This window comes from Salvelinus sp. IW2-2015, linkage group LG33 (assembly GCF_002910315.2).
Source record: "Salvelinus sp. IW2-2015 linkage group LG33, ASM291031v2, whole genome shotgun sequence".
NCBI lineage: Eukaryota > Metazoa > Chordata > Actinopteri > Salmoniformes > Salmonidae > Salvelinus > Salvelinus sp. IW2-2015.
Genome location: NC_036872.1, coordinates 36,179,933 through 36,206,414, shown reverse-complemented (window position 1 = coordinate 36,206,414; position 26,482 = coordinate 36,179,933).

The window sequence follows — 26,482 nt, the reverse complement described above, 5'->3', positions numbered from 1 at the left end:
GTCATTCAGTAAATTGAGAGGGCTTAAGCAGTGAGTGTTGTGTGGGCAGTGGGGGTTGTGTGGGCAGTAATGGTAGGAACACTGACATCTAGTGCTAGCGCTGAGACAGACAGCGAGACAGACAGACAAACAGACAGACACACCAAACCACTGACATCGAGGTGAACCAGAGAGAAACAGTAGGATACATACTCTAGCACAGGAAAGGGAAATCATTATATGCCTGCAGTTACAAAGGAAGGCCCTGACTGCATCAGGTTCTAAACGTCAGGGGTATTGAGTGTCTATTGGGAGCAGAAAGCAGTCTGACCTTCTCAATGCCTCCCCATTGAGTGGACTTCAGGTAGGCTGCTTTATGAACATAAAAGTGTGAGAGTCCAGGTTTGTGCTGTTAAGGCACAGACACACCGGTCGGTAGCATTTACCGGCCGAGATTACTTAGCATCTCTGAACAGAGTGACGGTGCGTTTTGGTCCCTAAAACACACAGTGCCAAACGAACGGTGAACAAACGGCAGACGAACCTGCAGACCGTCACTCGGTGCAATGGGTTTTCTCCTTTAGACAATAAGGAGGAACTGGTAGCTGCAGAGAATCGTTTTGGGGATGCCAAAGAAGCTTTCAATGCTTCTTCTGAGAAGGGTATTGTTAGTCACAGACCATGCTTGGTTGGAACAAACGATCATGTGGAGAGTTGTTTTTACTCAGCCTTTTGATTTAACACAGGGATGGGATGTATGGAGGGTGGAGTAGAGGCAGGGAAAGAAAGAGAGAGAAAGAGCAAGAAGACAGAGAGAGAGAGAGACATAGAGAGAGGGGAGAGAGCGAGAGAGGGAGGGAGAGCAAGGGAGGGAGAGAGATCAGAGGAACAGAGAGAGAGGGAGAGCAAGAGAGAGAGAGAGAGAGAGACAGATCAGAGGAAGGATTAATACAATTGAGGTCCATAGGATGTCAGGTGTGTCTCACAGGTATATGTATACTACCGTTCAAAAGTTTGGGGTCACTAGAAATGTCCTTGTTTTTGAAAGAAAACCATTAAAATAACATCAAATAACATCAAATTGATCAGAAATACAGTGTAGACATTGTTAATGTTGTAAATGACTATTGAAGCTAGAAACAACAGATTTTTTGTGTGGAAAATCTACATAGGCGTACAGAGGCCCATTGTCAGCAACCATCACTCCTGTGTTCCAATGGCACGTTGTGTTAGCTAATCCAAGTTTATAATTTTAAAAGGCTATTTGATCACTAGAAAACCCTTTTGCAATTATGTTAGCACAGCTGAAAACTGTTGTTCTGATTAAAGAAGCAATACAATTTGCCTTCTTTGGACTAGTTGAGTATTTGGAGCATCAGCATTTGTGGGTTCAATTACAGGCTCAAAATGGCCAGAAACAAAGGACTTTCGAAACTCGTCAGTCTATTTTTGTTCTGAGAAATTAAGGCTATTCCATGCAAGGAATTTCAAAGAAAATGAAGATCTTGTACAACGCTGTGTACTACTCCCTTCACAAAACAGTGCAAACTGCCTCTAACCAGAATAGAAAGAGGAGTGGGAGGTCCCGGTGCACAACTGAGCAAGAGGACAAGTGCATTAGAGTGTCTAGTTTGAGAAACAGACGCCTCACAAGTCCTCAACTGGCAGCTTCATTAAAAAGTACCCACAAAACACCAGTCTCAAATGTGCACGAGAGGCAGGCCCAGAATTTATTTTTGGGGGGGGCATACGAGGGGATTGGCGGGGTCAGGTAGGACACCTGAGCCAACTCCCCGTGCTTACCGTGGCGAGCGTCGTACTGGTCAGGCACCCTGTTATGCGGTGGAGCGCACGGTGTCTCCAGTACGTGTTCTTAGCCCGGTGCGCTATATCCCAGCTCGTCGCATCGGCCGGGCTAGAGTGGGCATCGAGCCAGGACGGAGTGTGCCAGCCTTGCTCTCCAGACCTCCAGTACATCTCTACGGTCCAGGATATCCGGTGCCTCGGCCAAGGACAAGGCCTCCAGCATGTCTCCCCAGCCTGGTGAGTCCTGTGCCTGTGCTAGGCCCTAACCCTCCTGCATGTCTCCCAGAGCCAGGCCTCCTATGTGTCGCTCCACTCAAGTGGTGATCCATGGCACGAAGCCTCCAGTGGTGATCCATGGCACGAAGCCTCCAGTGAGGAATTATGGCACGAGGCCTCCAGCGACGCCCTTCAGTCCGGAGCCTCCAGCGACGCCCTCTAGTCCGGAGCCTCCAGCGTCGCCCTCCAGTCCGGAGCCTCCAGCAACGCCCTCTAGTCCGTCGCCTCCAGCGACGCCCTTCAGTCCGGAGCCTCCAGCAACGCCCTCTAGTCCGGAGCCTCCAGCGACGCCCTCTAGTCCGGAGCCTCCAGCGTCGCCCTCCTTCCGGAGCAACAGAGTCTCCTCCTGTCCGGAGCAACCAGAGTCTCGCTCCTGTCCGAGCAGCCAGAGTTCCCATCCTGTCCGGAGCAGCCAGAGTCTCCATCCTGTCCCGGAGCAGCCAGAGTCCTCCCTCCTGTCCGGAGCAGCCAGAAGTCTCCTCCTGTCCGGAAGTGCAGGTCGCCTCCTGTCGGGGCCCGCTGCGAGCGTCCCAGTCCGGGGTCGGCGGCAAGGGTTCCCGCTCCAGAGGCGCCACCAGGCGGATAGATGGCCCACCCAGACCTCCCCAATGGTTTAGGTTTTGCGGCCGGCGTCCGCACCTTTGGGGGGGGGGGGGTACTGTCACGCCCTGACCTTTAGAGATCCTTTTTATGTCTCTACTTTGGTTGGTCAGGGCGTGAGTTGGGGTTTGGGCATTCTATGTTGTGTTCTATGTTGTCTAGTTTATGTGTTTGGCCGGGTGTGGTTCTCAATCAGAGCAGCTGTCTATCGTTGTCCTGATTGAGAACCATACTTAGGTAGCTTTTTCCCCCACCTGTGTTTGTGGGTAAGTTGTTTTCTGTCTTTGTGTCTGCACCAGACAGAACTGTTTCGTGTTGGTCTATTTTTTTATTTTGTCTTAGTGTTCTGAGTTAATTAACATTTTAACATGGACCCCTACCACGCTGCGTTTTGGTCTTCCCAGGACGTTCGTCTTCCAGGACGATCGTACAGTGTGTGTGTGTGTGTGTGTGTGTGTGTGTGTGTGTGTGTGTGTGTGTGTGTGTGTGTGTGTGTGTGTGTGGTGTGTGTGTGGTGTGTGTGTGTGTGTGTGTGTGTGTGTGTGTGTGTGTTGTGTGTTTTACTCTTAACAGTATACTCGTGATTTGTTTTGATTTAATGTCATTACTTTCAATTCTAAGAATTAAACATGACTTAAACAACCCCAGGATTGCGGCCATGTGGAATTGAATTCAGGACTGGAAATGTGATTCCTCAGTTTAGATGGAATTGACCACCCTGTCCTCCACAGTCATCAACATAGCTTCAACCACAGTGTGATCAAACAATGTTATCAAACCCAGTCAGGGAGAATTTTTGGTGCATCAGAGAGAGAGAGAGAGAGAAGAGAGAGAGGAGAGAGAGAGAGAGGAGAGAGAGAAGAGAGAGAGAGAGAGAGAGAGAGAGAGAGAGAGAGAGAGAGAGAGAGAGAGAGAGAGAGAGAGAGAGAGAAGAGAGAGAGAGAGAAGAGGAGAGAGAGAGAGAGAGAGAGAAGGGAGAGAGAGAGAGGGAGAGAGAGAGAAGAGAGAGAGAGAGAGAGAGAGAGAGGAGAGAGAGAGAGAGAGAGAGAGAGGAGAGAGAGAGAGAGAGAGAGAGAGAGAGAGAGAGAGAGAGAGGAGAGAGAGAGAGAGAGAAGAGAGAGAGAGAGAGAGAGAGAGAGAGAGGAGAGAGAAGAGAGAGAGAGAGAGAAGAGAGAGAGAGGAGAGAGAGAGAGAGCAGAGAGGAGAGAGAGAGAGAGAGAGAGAGAGAGAGAGAGAGAGAGAGAGAGAGAAGAGAGAGAGAGAGAGAGAGCGAGAGGGGAGAAGAGAGAGAGAGATGGAGAAGAGAGAAGAGAGAGAGGACGAGAGAGAGAGAGAGAGAGAGAGAGAGAGAGCGCACACACACACATGTGTAAAGGACGTCACGCTGTTTGTTAAGCGGGAACCACTTCCTCTTAATTCAGGCTACACCAAGACTAGAAACCAGGACCTCTGCCTTGCTAGTGTTACGGGCATCTCGTTTCTTTCTTAGCGAGTACCACTTCCCCCGAAGCGCAACACACACACAGCAGTGTTGATAAGGGCTAATGATGCAAAATTGTGAAGGTTTTCAAAAGCAAATTAACCTACTGTATATGCCCTTGTCCATTCTTATGCAAATATATCTGCCTCGGCAGCCACACTTGGGAAGGAAGGGTGTGTGACTTATCTTTTAAACACTAAGCAGTTTATTAACCACACAACAACAAGCCAGTAAAGAACCGCTATCTGAAAAAACAGAAACATTTTTCATCCTTATCAACTTAATGAGAAACGTGTGTTACTTACTGTTACTGCATTATGACAGCCACTAGCATGATTTCAATTCTATTCATTTACTGGCTTCACCTTCGATGGTTTCTGGTCAACAGACACAATGTCACACCTGGCTGTTCAGTGTATAACATCTAGAGTGTGTCATTTAAGGCTTAAGATTAAAATATATTAATTTCCATTAGGAGAGATGCCAGGGTAGAAATCATCCGTATCGTACGATGTGTCTCGTGGTCATTAACCACAGCTCTCTTTGTTTGTTTGGTACCTGGGGAGCACATGTGTCGCTACGGGCAAGCAACACCGTAATTTAGTGCTTGTGCTGTGTGGAATACAGAATTCACACAGTGCGAGAGAGCCACACACACTGGAGTCAGGGTACGGAATGTGTGTGTGTGTGTGTGTGTGTGTGTTCCTGTGGGAGAGAGAGAGCTGACTAAACACAGGAGCCAGGGTTGCAGTTCACAAGATCCACACAGAGCGTCGTCCTATCACCTGTGGAGCGAAGAGTGAATTGGAGATGGAAAGCCGCCCCCGTTCCAATGACCAAATAGGAGCGAGCGAGTGTGCCCACGCGCTGAATGCATAGGCTATTTTCAGTGAATGTTCTAAGGATTCGATGACTTTACATTTTTTGTGTTTTGAGTGAAGGTACATTTGGACTTATAATTTCTACGCTGTCCGTATTTATTTTGTGTTTCTCACCTGGATCTTACCACTAAAAGCTCAATGGAAAGGTAAAAGGACACAGTGCCTACCAAGAAAAACACTCGTATCCAAAAGATCCAACAAGTGGATGAACGAATATTCTGCCTCTGGAATAATGACTGGACTAAAACAACGGATTAAGCGTCTTTGAATGATCTCATTGTCTTTGGATTTTATCTGTTTGTCTTCTAACCCAGTGAGAGAAACCGCTGTTCCTTTTCATCTGCACTGACATCTCACTGGCGGTGTGTCTCAGCAGATAGAGCCACCGTGATGTGTTTAGTCTTGTTCAGCAAATAGCCTGTATAAGTGTGACAATTTAGGCAATTAATTCAACTTTATTGTCAATTAATTTCCTCAACCCAGGCTAGATATATCTCGCAATTTGTGTAACAAATAACTGTCAAGTATCCAGATAAAGAAAAAGGAGATACAGTGACAACGTCAAATTTATATATATATAAAAACAATAATCCACTAGTCTTCTCCGTGTTCATTCACCAAGGAACGGGGGATAGGCTACCACGGATCCTCTCCTCTCTCCTGCCTCTCAAATCTGGGACCACATCTGTTCCTTTCTATTCATGGACTTGATCTTCCGCACCCTGTTTGAAACTGGGGAAAAGTTGTGAGTGACTCTCTTGAACTCTCCCTTATATGAAGATCAGGGCACAGGTGGCAGCCCCAGACCGTCACCGCAGCCATGCCTATCATGCATCCAATCACCTCCAATTTGATGTACCGGGGCATCTGCACCATCCCAGACATGCTCGCCTACCGAGCCCCGGTCAACCTGCCCGAGGACGAGGTGGAAGGTGAGGAGGAGAGTTTACCTGTTTTGTTCCCAGGTCTGGTTCCATTGCCAGCTCGCAGCTATGCTGTAGCCTTTCATCTCACATAATCGTTTCATTATCAATTCATACTTGGTGAAGCGAGGTCTTGAGTCAAAGTAATGGCAAGAGAGCGGTGAGTTCTTTCAGACTGTCGCCATCAGTGCAAGTAGATTCAGCACCACGGACAGCGCCGCGCAGGGAGTCCGCATTTTGATCAGTCCCTTGCCTGACCATGTTGACTAGGTGCGACTCCGTTTGGATTAGCGTCCACTCACTGTAGATTGTCACTCACAGATAACTTCGCTACCTCAACTTTATAGTTGATCTAATTATGAAGTTATCAATTAATCAATTTATTTGATCGTGAATTAGTGGGCTAATTGTGTGTAGTAAAAACATGTTGTGTTTGCAGGTGAAAGGGGAATTGTGAGAGGAGTGGGATGTCCACAGATGTCACTGATCATTTATTTGGGATTGATTTATAATGTAAGGTAATTTTAGGGAGAGCACACCTGTTTGTTGTATTGTCTCATGGTAGACTTGCCAGTCAGTGACTGACCATCAGTAACATTCTAGTATGAAGGTGTTGCTCCCTCTAACTCTCCCAGATAAGGGTTAGAGATCACTGTTGTTAATGTTTCTATGTATTGATCCTCACACATGCATGTTTCCCTATTGCAAGATTATCTGCATCTATATGAACAGCAAATGAGATGTAAGCCTGTGGTAGACACAAAAGCTCCATTACATTGAAAACCCCGTGGAGAAATCATCTGAGAAAATGCTGACACTGTGACAAACATATCCCATTGTGGGGTTATAGTCAGTATTGTGGGGTAATATTCAGTACTGTGGTCTTATATTCAGTATTCTGGTGTTAGATTCAGTATTGTGGGTTATATTCAGTATTGTGGGGTTAAATTCAGTATTATAGGATAATATTGAGTATTGTGGACTAATATTCAGTATTGTGGATTAACATTCAATATTGTGGTGTTAAATTCAATATTGTGGTGTTATATTCAAAATTCTGAGGTTATATTCAGTATTGTGGGGTTACTGTATACAGTAGTGTGGTGATGTTTTCAGTATTGTGGGGTTATATTTAGTTTTGTTGGGTTATTCAGTCTTGTTTGGTTTTATTCAGTATTGTGGGTATATATTCAGTATTTTTGGCTTATGTTTAGTATTTTGGGTTTATATTTAGTATTGTGGTCTTATATTAAGTATGTTCGGTGTTGTATTCAGTATTTTGGGGTTAAATTCAGTATTCTGCTGGGGTTCTACTTCAGTAATGGAGTGTTATAATTCAGTATTATGGGGTTAAATTCAGTAAGGTAGTGTTATATTCAGTATTTTGGGGTTTATGCAGTATTGTGTGTTTATATTTAGTATTGTGGGTTTATATTCAGTACTGTTGTCTTAAATTCAGTATTTTCTGTGTTTATATTCAGTATTGTGGTGTTATATTCAGTATTGTTCGTTTCATTTAGTATTGTGAGTTATATTCAGTATTGTGTGTTCATTTTCAGTATTGTGAGCTTATATTTAGTTTGTGGGGCTCATTTTCAGTATTCTGGGTTATTATGTAGTATGTGGGTTTATAATCAGTTTTGTGGGGTTATATTCAGTATTGTGGGGTTACTGTATAAATCAAATCAAATCAATTTTATTTGTCACAGTACACATGGTTAGCAGATGTTAATGCAAGTGTAGCGAAATGCTTGTGGCTTCTAGTTCCGACAATGCAGTAATAACCAACAAGTAATCTACCTAACAATTCCACAACTACTACCTTATACACACAAGTGTAAAGGGATAAAGAATATGTACATAAAGATATATGAATGAGTGATGGTACAGAACGGCATAGGCAAGATGCAGTAGATGGTAATGTGTACAGTCTATACATATGAGATGAGTAATGTAGGGTATGTAAACATAAAGTGGCATAGTGTAAAGTGACTAGTGATACATGTATTACATAAGATTGCAAGATGCAGTGGATGATATACAGTACAGTATATACATATACATATGAGATGAGTATGTAGGGTATGTAAACATTATATTAAGTGGCAGTTGTTTAAAGTGGCTAGTGATACATTTTTACATAATTTCATCAATTCCCATTATTAAGTGGCTGGAGTTGAGTCAGTATGTTGGCAGCGGCCACTAAATGTTAGTGGTGGCTGTTTAACAGTCTGATGGCCTTGAGATAGAAGCTGTTTTTCAGTCTCTCGGTCGCCTGCTTTGATGACCTGTACTGACCCTCGCCTTCTGGATGAAAGCGGGGTGAACAGGCAGTGGCTCGGGTGGTTGTTGTCCTTGATGATCTTTATGGCCTTCCCTGTGACATCGGGTGGTGTAGGTGTCCTGGAGGGCAGGTAGTTTGCCCCCGGTGATGCGTTGTGCAGACCTCACTACCTCTGGAGAGCCTTACGGTTGTGGGTGGAGCAGTTGCCGTACCAGGCGTGATACAGCCTGACAGGATGCTCTCGATTGTGCATCTGTAGAAGTTTGTGAGTGCTTTTGGTGACAAGCCAAATTTCTTCAGCTCCTGAGGTTGAAGAGGCGCTGCTGCGCCTTCTTCACAACGCTGTCTGTGTGGGGGTGGACCAATTCAGTTTGTCCGTGATGTGTACACCGAGGAACTTAAAACTTTCCACCTTCTCCACTACTGCCCCGTCGATGTGGATAGGGGGGTGCTCTCTGCTGTTTCCTGAAGTCCACAATCATTTCCTTTGTGTTTGTTGACGTTGAGTGTGAGGTTATTTCCTGAACACCACACTCCGAGGGCCCTCACCTCCCCCTGTAGGCCGTCTCGTCGTTGTTGGTAATCAAGCCTACCACTGTAGTGTCCGTCGCAAACTTGATGATTTGGTTGGAGGCGTGCATGGCCACGCAGTCCGTGGGTGAACAGGAGTACAGGAGAGGGCTCAGAACGCACCCTTGTGGGGCCCCAGTGTTGAGGATCAGCAGAGTGGAGATGTTGTTACCTACCCTCACCACCCTGGGGGCGGCCCGTCAGGAAGTCCAGGGACCCAGTTCCACAGGGTGGGGTCGAGACCAAGGATCTCGAGCTTGATGACGAGTTTGGAGGTACTATGGTGTTAAATGCTGAGCTGTGTAGTCGATGAACAGCATTCTCACATAGGTATTCCTCTTGTCCAGATGGGTTAGGGCAGTGTGCAGTGTGTTGCGATTGCGTCGTCTGTGGAGCTGTTGGGTCGGTAAGCAAATTGGAGTGGGTCTAGGGTGTCATGGGATAAGGTGGGAGGTGATAAGGTTCCTTGACTAGTCTCTCAAAGCGACTGTCATGATGACGGAAGTGAAAGTGCTGAACATCGGAATACGGCGTCAGGTCGCTCAGTTACCTTAGCTGTTTCTGGAACAGGAACAATGGTGGCCCTCTTAGGAAGCATGGTGGGAACTAGCAGACTGGGGTAAGGATTGATTTGAATATGTCCCGTAAACACAAACCAGCCAGCTGGTCCTGCGTCATCGCTGCTGAGGACGCGGCCTGGGAATGCCGTTGGCCTCGCAGCCTTGGCGGAAGGGTTAACACGTTTAAAAAACTGTTTTTCCTTAACCCACACTCGCTTGCGTGAAGGAGAGCCCGCAGGTTTGGGTAGCGGGCCGTGTCAGTGGCAAACTGTATTGTTTTCCTCAAAGCGGGCAATACAAAGTTATTTTAGTCTGTTCTGAGAGAAATCCGTGGTCCGCGACGGGGCTGGTTTTCTTTTTGTAATGCCGTGATTGACTGTAGACCCTGCCACATACTCCTTGTGTCTGGAGCCTGTTCTGATTGCGACTCTACTTTGTCTCTATATGGGATTGTTGTTTGATCTGCCTTGCGGGAGGGAATAGCTACACTGGTTTGTATTCGATCTGTTTCGCGGTCACCTTAGCCTGGTTAAAAAGCGCAGTTGGTTTTGCGCTTTAGCTTTCACGTGAATGCTGCCATCAATCCCGGGTTTTCTGGTTTGGGATGTGTTTAAAATCGTTGCTGTGGGTACGACATTCGTCAATGCTACTTAATATTCAGTAGTGGTGGTGATCGTTTTCCAGTATTGTGGGGTTAGTATTTATTTTGTTGGGTTATTCCGAGTCTTGTTTGGTTTTATGCAGTATTGGTGGGTATATATGTTCAGTATTTTTGGCTTGGATGTTTAGTATTTTGGGTTTATATTTAGTATTGTGGTCTTATATTAAGTATGTTCGGTGTTGTATTCAGTATTTTGGGGTTAAATTCAGTTTTCTGGGGTTATATTCAGTCTTGGTTTTTTTTCTTCAGTATTGTGGGGATATATTCAGTATTTTGGGGTTATGTTTAGTATTTTGGGTTTATATTTAGTATTGGGGTGTTATATTCAGTAATGTAGTATTATATTCAGTATTATGGTGTTAAATTCAGTACGGTAGTGTTATATTCAGTATTTTGGGGTTTAATGCAGTATTGTGTGTTTATATTTAGTATTGTGGGGTTAATTTCAGTTTTGCAGGGTTATATTCAGTATTGTGGTATTATACTCAGTACTTTATCTTTTATTCAGTATTTCGGTGTTATATTCAGTATTGTGGGGTTATATTCAGTATTGTGGTGTTATTTGTCAGTATTTCAGCGTTATATTCAGTATTGTGGGGTTATATTCAGGATTGGGGTGTTATTTTCAGTTGTATGGTGTTATATTATGTGTTCCAGGGTCATATTCGGTATTGTGATGTTACATTCAGTATTGCGGTCTTATATTCAGTACTGTTGTCTTAAATTCAGTATTTTCTGTGTTATATTCAGTGTTTTAGCGTTATATTCATTTTTGTGGTGTTAGTTTCAGGTTTGTGGTGTGACATTCAGTATTGTGGTGTCACATTCATGATATTGGTGTTATATTCGGTGTTGTAGGAATATATTGAGTATTGTGGAGTTATATTCAGTATTATGGTGCTATAATCAGTATAGTGATGTTATGTTCAGTATTGTGGTGTTGCATTCAGTATTGTAGTGTTAAATTCAGTATTGTGGTGTTACATTCAGTATTGTCGTGTTATATTCAGAATTGTGGGGTTATATTCAGTATTGTGGTGTTATATTATGTTGTGTTTTCATATTCGGTATTGTGGGGTTTCATTCAGTATTGTGGGATTATATTCAGTATCGTGGGGTCATACTCAGTATTGTGGGGTTATAGTCAGTATTGTGGGGTCATATTTAGTATTGTGTTGTAATATTCAGTATTGTGGGGTTATATTCTGAATTGTGGGGTTATTTTCAGTATTGTGATGTTATATTCAACATTGTGGTGTTATATTCAGTACTGTGGTGTTATTTTCAGTATTTAGTAAATATTCAGTATTGTAGTGTCTTTTCAGTATTGTGGTATTATATTCAGTATTGTGATCTTATTTTCAGTATTTTCGGTGTTATATTTAGTTTTGTGGGGTCATATTCAGTATTGTGGGGTCATATTCAGTATTGTGGGGTCATATTCAGTATTGTGTGGTCATATTCACTATTGTGAGGTAATATTTAGTTTTGTGGCTCATTTTCATTATTCTGAGGTTATATGCAACATTGTGGGGTTATTATCATTTTTGTGGGGGTCATATTCAGTCTTGTGGGGTTATATTATGTTGTGGTTTCATATTCGGTATTGTGGGGTTTAATTCAGTATTGTGGTGTTATATTCAGTATTTTGAAGTCCTATTCAGTATTGTGGGGTCATGTTCAGTTTTGTGGGGTAATATTCAATATTTTGGGGTTATATTCAGTGCTTGGGGTTATATTTAGAATTGTTAGGTTATTCAGTATTGTAGGATAATATTGAGTTTTGTGGAGTAATTTTCAGTATTTTGTTTCATATTCATTAGTTTCCATGTCATTTTGAGTACTGTGGTGTTATTTTCAGTATTGTGGTGTTATATTCAGGATTATGGTATTATATTCAGTATTGTGGGGTCATATTCAGTATGGTTGTATTATACTCAGTATGTGGAGTTATATTCAGTATTGTGGGGTCATATTCAGTATTGTGGGGTGATATTTAGTATTGTTTAGTTATATTCACTATTGTGGTGTTATATTCAGTATTCTGGTGTTTTATTCAGTATTGTGTGGTCATATTCAGTACTGTGGGGTCATTCTCAGTATTATGGGGTTATGTTCAGTATTGTGGGGTTATATTCAGAATTGTGGGGTTATATTTAGTATTGTGTTGTAATATGCAGTATTGTGGGGTTATATTCAGAATTGTGGGGTTATATTCAGTATTGTGGGGTTATTTTCAGTATTGTGGGGTTATATTCAGAATGTTGAGTTTTTATTCAGTATTGTGGGGTTATATTTAGTATTGTGGGGTCATATTCAGTATTGTGTGTTCATATTCAGTATTGGGGGGTTATATTCACTATTCTGGGGTTATACACATTTTTGTGGGGTCATATTCAGTAGTGTGGGGTTATATTCAGTATTGTGTTTTTTTCTCCAGTATTGTTGGGTTGTATTCAGTATTGTGGGGTCATATTCAGTATTGTGTGGTTCTATTCAGTATTGTTGGGATATATATTCAGTATTGTGGTGTTATACTCAGTATGGTGGGTTTATATGCAGTATTGTGGGCTCATTTTCAGTATTCTGGGGTTATATTTAGTATTGTGGGGTTATATTCAGTATTGTGGGGTGTCATGGAGTGGCTCTTTCTGGGTATAGATCATGGCTTCCCACTCTCTCCTACACCCAAGTTCTGTTATCTCTGGTTGTAAATCCGTTGCGGAGACTCTCTCCTCCTGGACATGCAGAAAGAGTGACGGAGAGAACAAAGGATTTCACATGGCAAACTCCTAATTTCCCAAAATGAGAATTTGAAACAAAATGTCCACTTGTGAAAAGGTGGTATTGGGCCGTGGACATAAAATGAATGAGTAAAGATGAAACCATTTGTGAAATTATGTAATGTGATGTTAAACCTTTAATGTGAGAGAATTGTATTCATTGATCCACTCCTGTGAATACAGACATGATCTGGTATCATGGAACAGCCCTTTCCTATTGTTACGAATAAAACCCCCTCCTGAGGAAATCATCTTCAGACCACGCATACCTAGGTGTCAGCTGAGGTGGCACAGGTTTGAGTACCAAGACTGAGCAAACCCACAGCTGTGATTGCGAATAGTTTAGACTAAGCAAACCCACAGCGTGAGCTGTGATTGCGAAGCCTTATTGAATTCCTAACCATACCACGTGGCACATTGGCTACACGGCTGGAAATGGTTGATCGATCCCGAAACAATAGGAGCAAATATTAGTTACTATTTACTAGTCTGCAGCTAGACATTATGTAAACCTGGGATGCTATTACCGACAACCGCCGAAAAATCTACTCTATGAGAACATTTCTGAATGGTACTCTGAAGTATCCATTCTAACCACAAAATACATTGAGAAAGAGACGCGGATGAACTGACTCTCCAGCAGACGGACTGAAGATTCCAACAGAGATCACGATAACACCTGGATGTGAATATATTTTGATTGCAATTATTCCCGAATGAGTGAGCGTTCATGTGCAAGGGATTAGCATTTCAATTAATATAATTATAGTAGTACTGTGTGTAGTGATCCCTCTGGTCTTTCCCGCTCTCGCTCAGTCCGCACCCACTTCCCTTTGTCCACCAAGCCGTCATATCGGCTTAGCCCACTAGGGAATCTTCCCTATCCTGTATTAGTAACCAATATCTACTGTTGTCTGTTTATGCATTTCTGTGATTATTTAGTTAGTTAGTAAATCAATGATTTAGCCAATTGGTGTATGGATGATTCATAGTAAAGGCTGGGTTCATGCAGATAACCAACAATTAACGACGTTTGGAATGAGACTAATGTGAGGTAAATAATAATTCATTAATAAGAATACTAATTGATCAGATATAAAAATATCTGAAGAGTTATATTAGGAAAATTATAACTTTGTAATCTGAAGATTTTCCTTGGTGCCCCGACATCCTAGTTAATTACATTTACCTGATGAGTTTAATCACGTAATAATAATTACAGAGAATTGATTTGAGAAAATAACAGTCTTCACTTTTAATGATGCCAAAGACACGACAGGGGTCATATTCAGTATTGTGGGGTCATATTCAGTATTGTGTGGTTATATTCAGTATTCTGGGGTTATATTCAGTAGTGTGGGGTTATTTTAAGTATTGTGGGGTTATATTCAGTAGTGTGGGGTTATTTTAAGTATTGTGGGGTTATATTCAGTGTTGTGGGGTTATTTTAAGTATTCTGGGGTTATATTCAGTATTGTGGTGGCTGGCTGTAATACACATTACAACACACAGACATGCTCACATGTATTATGTCAGAAATCTGTCTTTTTGACAGAACGCTTATTTTAGTGCTGTATTTATTGTTGTGGGATCTGTCTGGTTTACTATTGAATCACACACTGCTACTATCCCCCTGTCACCTGAACTGAATCTCGCTGATGTAAATATTGTGACAGACATTTCCCATTGTAGGGTTATATTCAGTGTTGTGGTGGCTGGCTGTCTTACTAGCTATAAATATTACAACACTCCCCCCTGTATTGGAATAGAAAGCCAGTGGATGAATCACCTCAATGACTGAATGCTTACATTGTGACAGACATCTACTATTGTAGGGTTGGATTCAGTCTTACTGTGTCTGGCTGGCTTTATACACTGCAACACTCCCCAACACTCCCCCTGTCACCTGATTGAGGTTTATGGATCCGATAGAGTATATTTATAGATTGTGTTTCAAGGGAACACAATAGTTTTGAGTGCAGATACAGAGAGGGAAGCATGCCTAAGGCAGTCAACCCACTCTCCAGTAACAGTATATACTATGACACAGACAGCAGCACTTGGTTGCATGGTTGATTCTGATGGATTGACTATTGCTGTATTGTGCTGTTTAGGATTGAGGAGATGTATATCAATGTACTGTAAGACAATCCAAATGAATTACATGTTGGCCAATCTGACCATGACAGAATGCGTGCGTAAGTGTGAATGACAGCATCTGATTGTGTGTCGCTGGTCAGGTCTTGTGAGAGATCGTCTTCACCGTGGTTATTGATGCAGAAATTCGCTGGGACAGAAACGAGATGAACAGTTAATTGAATCTCGAGTCACATACACTCGCACAGGCTCACAGGGGGATGCACGCACACACGCACACCACAAAAACGCACGCACGCACGCACACACACACACACACGGTCACGCACACACACACACGCAACACCACACACACACACACACACACACACACCACCACACAACACCACACACACACACACACACACACACACACACACACACACACACACACACACACACACACACACACTTTGGCTTGGCTCAGTAGAGGAAACCCATTCAGTGCTGCGACTGGTTTCAATTACAAAAGCTTGCTGAAAAACGGGAACGGCGAAATTCTATCATTTAGTTTGGATGATGAGTTTCAACTCCGATAGACTGAGCATGTGTTAAATTAACACTCTGAATATCTTTTGACACCTACAGTAGAGTGGATGCCAACAGGGTTGTTCAGACTGTGAGCAGTTTCGGGAATACATCTCTGTCTCCCTGTCTCTCTCTTTTTCTCTGTCTCTGTCTCTCTGTCTGTCTAATTGTCTTGCTGTCTGTCTCTCTGTCTTTCTCTCTGTCTCTGTCTCTTTCTGTGTCTCTCTGTCCCTCTCTCAACCAGCAAACATAGAGAACATATATGATGAAAAACATAGGTTATTCAACCCTCCCCATAGGAGAACCCTTTGAAGAACCCTCTCTAGTTCGAGGAATAATTGTTTTGGGTTCCATGTAGAACCCTTTCCACAGAGGGTTCTACATTGAACCAGAAAGGGTTCTACCTGGAACCAAAAAGGGTTCACCTATGAGGATAGCTGAAGAACCCTTTTGGAGCACTTTATTCTAAAAGTGTAGTTGCTTATTTTGTCATCAGACAGACTGAATAAGGTATAGGAGAAGCCAACATTGTTCTTTGCAGTGTCTTTTGCATGAATATAAACTGGGTGGCTTGAGCCCTGAATGCTGATTGGCTGAAAGCCATGGTATATCAGACATTATAAACTGGGTGGTTCGAGCCACGAATGCTGATTGTCTGAAAGTCATGGTATATCAGACCATATACCATGGGTATAACAAAACATGTATTTTTACTGATGTAATTACGTTGGTAACCAGTTTATAATAACAATAAGGCACCTTGGGTGTTGGTGGTATATTGCAAATATACAACGGCTAAGGACTGTATCAAACATACCCTCGTAAATCTGACTATCCTACCGATCCTTGACTTCACTCTACTCAGCAAATTGGATGCAGTCTATCACAGTGCCATCCGTTTTGTCACCAAAGCCCCATATACTACCCACCACTGCGACCTGTATGCTCTCATTGGCTGGCCCTCGCTTCATATTCATCGCCAAACCCACTGGCTCCAGGTCATCTATAAGTCTTTGCTAGGTAAAGCCCAGCCTTATCTCAGCTCACTGGTCACCACAGCAACACCCACCCGTAGCATGTGCTCCAGCAGGTATATTTCACTGGTCATCCCCAAAACCAACTCCTTCTTTGGCCGCCTTTCCTTCCAGTTCTCCGCTGCCAATGACTGGAACGAATTGCAAAAATCACTGAAGCTGGAGACTTATATCTCCCTCACTAACGTTAAGCTCCAGCTGTCAGAGCAGCTCACAGATCACTGCACCTGTACATAGCCCATCTGTAAATAGCCCATCCAACTACCTCATCCCCATACTGTTCTTTTTTTTCTGCTCCTTTGCAACCCAGTATCTCTATTTGCACATTAATCTTCTGCACATCTATCACTCCAGTGTTTAATTGCAAAATTTAAATTATTTCGCCACTATGACCTATTTATTGCCTTACCTCCATTATCTTACCTCATTTGCACACACTGTATATAGACTTTTTTTCTCTATTGTGTTATTGACTGTATGTTTGTTTATTCCATGTGTAAGTCTGTGTTGTTGTTTGTGTCGCACTGCTTTGCTTTATCTTGGCCAGGTCGTAGTTGTAAATGAGAACTTGTTCTCAACTAGCCTACCTGGTTAAATAATGGTGAAATAAAAATAAAAAATCCAGGCACTCTGTGTTGCGTCGTGCATAAGAACAGCACTTAGSCGTGGGAAATTGACCATATGCCACACCCACTTGGGCCTTATTGCTTAATTATACCATTCATTCCTTCTGTCTACCCGTCACTCCCACATAACCGACATCAGACTGTGTCACATTCCTTAAGAGCAAATATGACTTTCAGAGAAAAGACATAGCACATCGCGTCACATAGATTTGTTTTTGCACACTGACTGCATGATGTGACCTACGAAAGAAGTCAAGGCAGTATCTCATATTCTGGGTGGTACAAATTGATTTCCCAGTTTTCTGAGTGAGGAGTTTTGATGTACTGCATATAGTACAAATGGATCTCAATTTCTAGTTGTTTTATTTTGTTCTACTTGTCATCTGTAAGCAATAGCCTCAGGCTCTTTGAACAGATACAGTTTAATTTAGAATTTATCCAATGATATGAGAAGAAAACGGAAGGTGTTGGCTCACTGCAATCAGACTCTCTCACAATGAGCTCAGCCGCTCAGGCGTTACACTCAAATCTGTGCCAGGGTAGTGTTTTAGACAGACGGAATTATAAAAACAGCTTTATAAGAAAATACATCTCCTTCAGCCAGTGATGATCACGATGTGTTTGAGTTTTTCTTTCAGGGGGTAGACATTGCAGATAGATTGTAGCTTCCATCAATGTAATTGTCTGCATTATTTCCAATCCCCCATATATACTTTTAGTTTATACAGTTGAAGTCTGAAGTTTACATACACCTTAGCCAAATACATTTCAACTCAGTTTTTCACAATTCCTGACATTTAAACCAAGTAAAGGCCCAGTAGAGGCCCATTCCTCCTGACAGAGCTGGTGTCACCCCGCTCCTCCGCTCTCTCCACTGGCTTCCAGTTGAAGCTCGCATCCGCTACAAGACCATGGTGCTTGCCTACGGAGCTTGAGGGGAACGGCACCTCCGTACCTTCAGGCTCTGATCAGGCCCTACACCCAAACAAGGGCACTGCGTTCATCCACCTCGGCCTGCTCGCCTCCCTACCTCTGAGGAAGTACAGTTCCCGCTCAGCCCAGTCAAAACTGTTCGCTGCTCTGGCACCCCAATGGTGGAACAAACTCCCTCACGACGCCAGGTCAGCGAGTCAATCATCACCTCCGGAGACACCTGAAACCCCACCTCTTTAAGGAATACCTAGGATAGGATAAAGTAATCCTTCTAACCCCCCCCTCCCCTTAAAAGAGTTAGATGCACTATTGTAAAGTGGTTGTTCCACTAGATATCATAAGGTGAATGCACCCATTTGTAAGTCGCTCTGGATAAGAGCGTCTGCTAAATGACTTAAATGTAAATGTAATGTAAATGTGTAACTGAGTCAGGTTTGTAGGCCTCCTTGCTCGCAAACACTTTTTCAGTTCTGCCCACACATTTTCTATAGGATTGAGGTCAGGGCTTTGTGATGGCCACTCCATACCTTGACTTTGTTGTCCTTAAGCTATTTTGCCACAACTTTGAAAGTATGCTTGGAGTCATTGTCCATTTGAAAGACCCATTTGCGACCAAGCTTTAACTTCCTGACTGATGTCTTGAGATGTTGCTTCAATATATCCACATAATTTTCTTTCCTCAAGATGCCATCTATTTTGTGAAGTGCACCAACCCCTCCTGCAGCAAAGCACCCCCACAACATGCTGCCACCCCCGTGCTTCACGGTTGGATGGTGTTCTTCGGCTTGCAAGCCCACCCCCTTTTTCCTCCAAACATAACAATGGTCATTATGGCCAAACAGTTCTATTTTTGTTTTATCAAACCAGAGGACATTTCTCCAAAAAGTACGATCTTTGTCCCCATGTGCAGTTGCAAACCGTAGTCMGGCTTTTTTATGGTGGTTTTGGAGCAGTGGCTTCTTACTTGCTGAGCGGCCTTCCAGGGTATGTCCATATAGGACTTGTTTTACTGTGGATATAGATACTTTTGTACCTGTTGTTCTAGGATTGATTTGCACTTTTCACACCAAAGTACCTTAATCTCTAGGAGACAGAATGCGTCTCCTTCCTGAGCGGTATGATGCCTGCGTGGTCCCATGGTGTTTTATACTTACGTACTATTGTTTGTACAGATGAGCATTGTACCTTCAGGCATTTGGAAATTGCTCCCAAGGATGAACCAGACTTGTGGAGGGCTACAACTTCTTTTCTTGGCTGATTTCTTTAGATTTTCCCATGATGTCAAGCAAAGAGGCACTGAGTTTGAAGGTAGGCCTTGCAATACATCCACAGGTACACCTCCAATTGACTCAAATGATGCCAATTAGCCTATCAGAAGCTTCTAAAGCCATGACATAATTTTCTGGAATATTCCAAGTTGTTTAAAGGCACAGTGAACTTAGTGTATGTAAACTTCTGACCCACTGGAGTTGTGATACAGTGAATTATAAGTGAAATAATCTGTCTGTAAACAATTGTTGGAAAAATTACTTGTGTCATGCACAAAGTAGATGTCCTAACTGACTTGCCAAAACTATAGTTTGTTAACAAGAAATTTGTGGAGTGGTTGAAAAACTATTTTTAATGACTCCAACCTAAGTGTATGTAAACTTCCGACGTCAACTGTATACAGTGCATTCAGAAAGTATTTAGACCCCTTGAAATTCTACACATTTTGTATCATTACAGCCTTATTCTAAAATGGATTCAATWGTTTTTTTWATAAAAAAAATGTAAATATCACATTTGCGTAAGTAAATTACAGCCTGACTAGCCTGATTGAGGCTGATGGTGGCCACTGTGTTTTAGGAGACCTTCAATGCTGCAGAAATGTTTTAGTACCCTTCCCCAGTTCTGTGCCTCGACACAATCCGGTCTCGGAGTTCTACGGACTACTCCTTCAACCTCTTGGATTGGTTTTTGCTCTGACATGCACTGTCAACTGGGGAACATTATATAGACAGGTGTGTGCCTTTCCAAATCATGTCCAATCAATTGAATTTACTACAGGTGGACTCCAATCAAGTTGTAGAAATATCTCAAGAATGATCAATGGAAACAGGATGCCTCTGAGCTCAATTTCGAGTCTCATAGCAAAGGATCTGAATTCAAATCAAATTCAAATCAAATTGTCACATGCGCCGAATACAAGGTGTACAAGGGGGGGGGGGGGGGGGGTCATTGCCAATAGTCCGGTGGCCATTTGATTAATTGTTCAGCAGTCTTATGATGGCTTGGGGGTAGAAGCTGTTAAGGAGCATTTTGGACCTGGACTTGGTACCGCCTGCCTTGCGGTAGCAGATAGAACAGTCTATGACTTGGGTGACTGGAGTCTTTGACAACTTTTTGGGCCTTCCTCTGACACCGCCTTGTATAGAGGTCCTGGTTGGCAGGAAGCTTGGCTGCAGTGATGTATTGGGCCGTACGCACTACCTTCTGTAGCGCCTTACGGTTAGATACCGAGCATTTACCATGCAACTGTAAAACATTTTGAGAATCTGGGGACCCATGCCAAATCTTTTCAGTCTCCTGAGGGGGAAAAGGCATTGTCATGCCTTTGTCACTGTCTTGGTGTGTTTGGAACATGATAGTTTGTTGGTGATGTGGACACCAAGGAATTTGAAGGTCTCGACCCGCTCCAATATAGCCCCGTGGATGTGAATGGGGGCTTGTTCGACCCTCCTTTTCCTTTAGTACCCGATCAGCTCCTTTGTCTTGCTCGCGTTGAGGGAGAGGTTTTTGTCCTGACACCACGCTGCCAGGTCTCTGACCTCCTCCCTATAGGCTGTCTCATTGTTGTCGGTGATCAGGCCTACCACCGTTATATCATCAGCAAACTTAATGATGGTGTTTGGAGTAGTGCTTGGCTACACAGTCGTGGGTGAACAGGGAGTAAAGGTTGGGAATAAGCATGCACACCTAAGGGGCCATGTGTTGAGGATCAGCATGGCAAATGTGTTGTTACCTACCCTTACCACCTGGGGGCGTCCCGTCAGGAAGTCCAGGATCCAGTTGCAGACGGAGGTGTTTTGTCCCATGGTCCTTAGCTTAGTGATGAGCTTTGTGCACTATGGTGTTGAACGCTGAGCTGTAGTCAATAAACAGCATTCGCACATAGGTGTTCCTTTTGTCCAGGTGGGAAAGGGCCGTATGGAGTGCGATTGAGATTGCATCATCTGTGGATATGTTAGGGCGGTATGCGAATTGGAGTGGGTCTAGGGTTTTTGGGAAGATGGTGTTGATGTGAGTCATGACCAGCCTTTCAAAGCACTTCATGGCTTGGGCACAGGGACTATGGTGGTCTGCTTGGAACATGTAGGTATTACAGACTCAGTCAGGGAGAGGTTGAAAATGTCAGTGAAGACACTTGCCTGTTGGTCCGCGCATGCCCTGTGTACACGTCCTGGTAATCCATTTGACCCAGCGGCCTTCTGTCATCTGACCTGCTTAAAGGTCTTGCTCACATTGGCTACGGAGAGCGTGATCACACAGTCATCCGGCACAGCTGGTGCTCTCATGGATGCTTCAGTGTTGCTTACCTCGAAGCAAGCATAAAAGGTATTTATCCCATCTTGTAGGCTTGCGTCACTGGGCAGCTCGCAGCCATGTTCTCCTTTAATAGTCCGTAATAGTTTTTAAGCCTTGCCACATCTGCCGAGCTTCAGAGCCAGTGTAGTAGTATTCAAACTTAGTCCTGTATTGGAGTAAAGGTAGTCTAGAGCATTTTTTCCTCTGGTTGCACATGTGACATGCTGGTAGAAATTAGGTTAAACAGATTTAAGTTTGCCTGCAAAAATGTCTCCAGCCGCATCTGGATGACCATTTTCTTGTTTGCTCATGGCCTTACACAGCTTGTTGAGTGCAGGCTTAGTGCCAGCATTAGTTTGTGGTGGTAAATAGACAGCTACGAAAAATATAGATACAATCTCTCTTGGTAGGTGGTGTGGTCTACAGCTTATCATGATGTACTTTACCTCAGGCGAGCAATACCTCGAGACTTCCTTAGTATTAGACATTGCGCACCAGCTGTTATCGACAAATAGACTCACACCCCCACCCCACGTCTTACCGGAAGTAGCTGTTTGGTTTTGCTGATGCACGGAAAACCCAGCCAAATGTATATTATCCGTGTCGTGATTCAGCCACGACTCGGTGAAACATAAGATATTACAGTTTTAATGTTCCGTTGGTAGGATGGTCTTGAACCGAACTCAACCAGTTTATTATCCAACGTTTTCACGTTGGCCAATAGAATGGATCTCTTACAGGCTGACCACACCGCTCGCATCGCGTGCGCAAAATAKATTTATGAATCTATGTAATTCAATTATTGCACCCACACTGCTCGCACCCGTCAACGAGCATCTGCGTGGCCAAGGGCTAAAATAGAAGTCATTCCTATTTCTGATGCAGATCGCGCTGCAAGTCCTGCCTCTCCCATCTCCTCATTGGTTTATAGAAGCAMGTACCCACGTGCCATCTCCTCATTGGTTATACCCACGTGGGTGATTGAAAGACGAACTGTTTTGCCGGTCGGTGTAGTAATACTATGAAAGTTTAGATGCCAATCACCATATAAGTTCAAAGATGAAAAAGCCTGGAAGGAGGAGTGATGACTAGAAAACATTCGGTTGACCGTTTTATGTGTGGATTAATTGTCGCAGTAGAGGACCTTGTGCATTTCAGGTAAGATAACAACTCAATGTTTATATCTCAGGACAAATTAGCTAGCAACAGCAAGCTAGCTAAATAGGACAAATTAACTAGCAAGTGCAAGCTAACAAGCTAAATTGCCTTAAATGTTTAATGCTTTTCGACCTGTCCCCAAATTAATGCAATTGGTTCAGAGTTTGTTTTCATATTTTAACCTGCGTGTCGTAATCGCGTTTGGTGTAGGGGGACAAAATACATTTATGCACGATGGCGCACGATGGCGCACAGCCGGTTTGGATTCCGTTTTACAAGGCACCCGGATCTGCGCCCCCCTCTCTGTCTTCTCTTCATGCGAATGACAGGGATTTGGGCCTGTTCCGGAGCAACAGTATATCCTTCGCTTCAGACGAAAGAAACAATCTTCATCCAGTCGGAGGTGAGTAATCGCTGTCCTGATATTCAGAAGCTCTTTTCGGTCATACCAGACTGTAGCAGAAACATTATGTACAAAATAAGTTTCAAACAATGCAAAAAAACCACACAAAATAGCACAATTGTTAGGAGCCCAAAAGCGGCAACCCTCCATCGCCATTCTCTAGTTTGGATACAGTTTACATAAATTATTCAGACCCCTTGACTTTTTTCACATTTTGTTACATTACAGCCTTATTCTAAAATGYATTAAATAAATAAAAAAATCATCAATCTACACACAATACCCCATAATGACAAAGCGAAAACAGAATTTTTGAAATTGTTACAGATATATTAGTAATAAAAAACAGAAATACCATATTTACATAAGTATTCAGACCCTTTGCTATGAGACTCGAAATTGAGCTCAGGTGCACCCTGTTTCCATTGATCATCTTTGAGATGTTTCTACAACTTTATTGGAGTCCACCTTTGGTAAATTCAATTAATTGGACATGATTTGGAAAGGCACACACCTGTCTATATAAGGTCCCACAGTTGACAGTGTATGTCAGATCAAAAACCAAGACATGAGGTTGAAAGAATTGTCCGTAGAGCTCCGAGACAGGATTGCGACGAGGCACAGATTTGCGAAAGGGTACGAAAAAATGTCTGCAGCATTGAAGGTCCCCAAGAACACAATGGCCTCCATCATTCTTAAATGGAAGAAGTTTGGAACCACCAAGACTCTTCCTGGAGCTGGCCGCCTTGCTAAACTGAGCAATCGGGAGGTGACCAAGAACCCGATATTCACTCTGACAGAGCTCCAGAGTTCCCCTGTGGAGATGGGAGAACTTTCCAGAAGGACAACCATCTCTGCAGCACTCCACCAAATAGGTATTTATGGTAGATTGGCCAGACGGAAGACACTCCTCAGTAAAAGCCACATGGCAGGCCGTTTGGAGTTTGCCAAAAGGCACCTAAAGACTATCAAACCATGAGAAACAAGATAGGGAGAAACTTCCCAAATACAGGTGTGTCAAGCTTGTGGCATTCTGCCTAAGAATACTCAAAACTGTAATAGATGCCAAAGTTGCTTCATCAAAGTATTGAGTAAAGAGTCTGAAAACGTATATACAGTATATGTGATATTTCCGTTTTTTTRCCCAACATTTGCAAAAATGTCTAAAAACCTGTTTTTGGGAAAGGGAAAGGGAGATACCTAGTCAGTTGTAAACTGAATGCCTTCAACTGAAATGTGTCTTCTGCATTTAACCCAACCCCTCTGAATTAGAGAAGTGCCCGTTTGGAGTTTGCCAAAAGGCACCTAAAGACTGTCAGACTATGAGAAACAAGATTGGGAGAAACTTCTCAAATACAGGTGTGCTTATTCGACATCCACGTCTTCGGCGCCCGGGGAACAGTGGGTTAACTGCCTTGCTCAGTGGCAGAAAGACATATTTTTACCTTGTCAGCTCTGGGATTCGATCTTTGTCATTATGTGGTATTGTGTGTAGATTGATGAGAGACATGTTTTATTTAATCAATTTTAGAATAAGGTTGTAACCTAACACCATTTGGAAAAAGTCAAAGGGTCTGAATACTTTCCGAATGCACTTAATATAACATTCTATTGGTTGATTTAAAAAAATATATATAATTGAAATTAAAAAACATAGTTTTGAATTGTTTTGTATATCAGTTCATTAACCATGTGCCATGGAATCGGTACATCGAAAATCTCTTCCCAACTATATTGCAATCTTTATTGCACAGCTGTCCATTTTTTGGTCCTTAAATGAAACTGGTCTTTAATGCAGGGCAAACAGACAAGTTCCTTACCTGTCTGCCCCTTCCACTTGCCTCTTCTATTTCTGCGGTAATGCTGCAATTAGTTGGTTGTAATTTTGGGTAGAGCAGAGATTTTTCATATATTTTTTTAGATAACTCCACCACTGCTATTTATGATTTAACTGACAAAGATTATACATAAAATAAGATATATATTTTTTTCATCAGTATATTTTTACTTTTTTACTAGGCAAGTCCGTAAAAAAAAAAATCTTATTTACAATGACGGCCTAGGAACTGTGGGTTAACTGCCTTGATTAGGGGCAGAACAACAGATTTTTATCTTGTCAGCTCGGGGATTCAATCTAGCAACCTTTCGGTTACTGGCCCAATGCTCCAACCACTAGGCTACCTGCCGCACCATTTGAGTTTTGCGTTTATTAACCATAATATTTGTTGTATTATTTGTTCTGTCTTTTCTGGTCGATTAAACTGAAATTGCAACTAACTTTCTATGACTTGTTTAAAACATAATGATATATATATTTTTTTTAATAACCGAAAGTGAGAGGTTGTAATCTGAATAAAGGGGAAAATGCCATTCTTGAACATGGGGTGAGACATTCTTACTAATCTGCTAGTTCGGATTTAAGTATAACATTTTTATGACTGAAGCTTTTAGAGGTTTAATGGTTTAATATTTCATCATTTCTGCCCTCTGAATTTATATTCGTTATATAAATAGGCCCATTTATTGTAAAAAAACAACAATAAATTGCTTGGTGTTGGCAAGGCAAATAGGTAAACTGAGATATTACTAAATTTTCCTTTCCATGGTAGTAAGATCTTATCTGTTTTTTCTAACTTTCTATTATAATATATTGTAGTGAGATCATTTCCTTCTTTCCAGATATGAATACAGAGTATGTCCACATCCCCGTCAGACCATTTTATTGATTAACTACACGGTAATGTTAAACCTGTTATGGCTGCAGCCCGACGTCATCCCGATGCCGGTACACCTATGACAACATCCAGCTCAAGTGCACGGCGCGAAATTCAAAATCTATTTTTTTAAAATATTTAACTTTCACACATTAACAAGTCCAATACAGCATTTGAAAGATAAACATCTTGTCAATCCAGCCAACATGTCCGTATTTTTTAAATGTTTTACAGAGAAAACACCACATATATTTATGTTAGCTCACCACCAAATAAAAAAGGAGGACAGACATTTTTCACAGCACAAGTAGGTGCAAGTAGCATGCACAAGCCAACCTAACTAACCTAGAACCAACCTAAATAACCTAGAAAAAACTACCTCAGATGACATCCTATAACATGTTACACAATAAATCTATGTTTTGTTTCAAAAAATGTGCATATTTAGCTATAAATCAGTTTTACATTACTGCTACCATCATAGCTACAGTCAGAAATCGCACGGGAGTAGCCAGAGAAAATACAGACACCACGTCAACTACTAATTACACATCATAAAACATTTCAGAACAATATATGG